The sequence below is a fragment of the Pteropus alecto genome, unplaced genomic scaffold (assembly GCF_000325575.1).
Source record: "Pteropus alecto unplaced genomic scaffold, ASM32557v1 scaffold202, whole genome shotgun sequence".
Taxonomy (NCBI): Eukaryota; Metazoa; Chordata; class Mammalia; order Chiroptera; family Pteropodidae; genus Pteropus; species Pteropus alecto.
In genome coordinates, this window is record NW_006432451.1 from 4,909,713 (window position 1) to 4,911,653 (window position 1,941).

General features: G+C 37.7%; 1 pseudogene; it reads right to left on the reverse strand.

Annotated features, from left to right (window-relative positions):
* Positions 1 to 341: 341 nt before the first annotated feature.
* LOC107195349 overlaps positions 342 to 1,941 on the reverse strand; it is a 15,091-nt pseudogene continuing 13,491 nt past the window's right edge.

Consider the following 1,941-nt stretch of genomic DNA (forward strand, 5'->3'; position numbering starts at 1 on the left):
AATAAAGGCTAATAATTAATCTCAGTTGGTTCGGTGGGTCTCAGAATCATTTGCGCCACAACACTCTGAACTCAAAGGAAATGAGGTTTACAGATCCCATTCCTCCTTGTAACTTGAAGAATGCTTTGCATAATTGTAGCACTAACACATTTTCACTAAACTTATATTCCCCAAAGAGAATATTTTTTTCTTTTTGAAGTCAGGATATAATTCTCATATTTCTGTTATCACTTCCAAAGTAGTATAAAATATTATTTGCAGAGTTGTTATAAAGATTGAATGAGGGAACTGAAAAAGGTCTAATCAGGGCCTAGAATTGTTGATTTTTATTTCATTCTTCATCATTGTCCCTGTACTTTCTCATGATAACCAAGAGGTAGAGAGATGGCCCTCAATATCTTTCTCTGCCCCACTCCTTCTCTCTTCTTTTTTCGCCCCTCTGTCCTCTTAATATTCTCCCCTCCACAGAGATTAATTTTCTGCCAGTAACGAGATGCTAGCATCATAGCAATTTCCTTTTCATTTAATCCTGGCCAGGTGCTTTCCGACAATGCCTGAAAAGAAACATGTATCTTAATATAGTCTTCTATATTCGTCTAAACAGGCTTGAAAACCAAAAGGAGGGGGTTTTGGGAACTCATATAGTCATATCCCATTTCCTCACACAAACTCCAGATACTAGACCTTCCTCTCACTGTGTCATTCACAACCCGCTCCTACTCCACTGTCTCATAGGATCTTGAAACTAGACTAATGCTAGGACTATTGCAGTAACATTATTTAGTGGAGACTAGTGATGTTACTTAACCCATTGATTGTATAGGAAGGAAACTGCTAAGTAATAGAAACATTCAAAAAGCGACTTTGTCCAGCAAACTGACCTGCTCTATCCTAAAAGAAAGAGTCCAGGATCCAGGATAGAGAGACAATCTGGGATTCTGAATCTTTGGAAGCTACTCCTGAAAGAAAAAAAGATTCTATAAAGATCTATATTTTCTTGCCCTATTGTATATCCAATAGTGCAAGTTGGTGAAGACACAAGACATTGAGAAATACAGCTCTCTAGTCTCACTGTCACTGCCTAGTCTTGATGCTCTTCTTATACTTATGTCACACCAGGGTTACCAACAGTTGATTTTCCTGCTTTGCATTTGTACATTTCTTTTTTTTTTTTCTTTTTAATGTTTAGTTTGGGTTTTATTTTTATTTTTTTAATTAAGTTTGTTGGGATAACATTGGTTAATACAATTATATAATTTTCAGGTGTACATTATAATTTAACATCTATATATTCTATTGTGCGTTTACCACCCAAAGTCCACTTTATATATATTTGATCCCCTTTATCCACTTCACCCTCCCCCTACCCCTCTATATTTGACCCCCTTTACCACATCTACCTCTTCCCTTCTCCCCCCAACCCCCTATCCTCTGGTAACTGCTGGTCTATTGTCCATGTCCATGAGTCTCTGTTTGTTTGCCTGTTCCTTTGTTGCTTTTATGTTTATATCCCACCTATAAGTGATATCATGTGATTTTCCACTTTTTCAGTCTGGCTTATTTCACTTAGCATGATTATCTGGAGCTCCATCCATGTTGTCTCAAATGGCAGTATTTCATCTCTTCTTATGGCTGAGTAATATTCCATTGTATATATGTACCACAGCTTTTTAGCCAATCATCGATCCTAGGATACTTCACTTGCTTCCATGTCCTGGTCACTGTGAATAATGCTGCTGTGAATATCCGTGTGCAAATATCTTTTCGGATATGGGTTTTCATGTATTTGGATAAATGCCCCGTTGAGGGATTGCTGGATCATATGGTAGATCGATTCTTAGTTTTTTGAGAAACCTCCATACTGTTTTCCATAGTGGCTGTAACAATTTGCAGTGCCACCAGCAGTGTATGAGGCTTCCTTTTTCTCCACCTCCTCTCCAA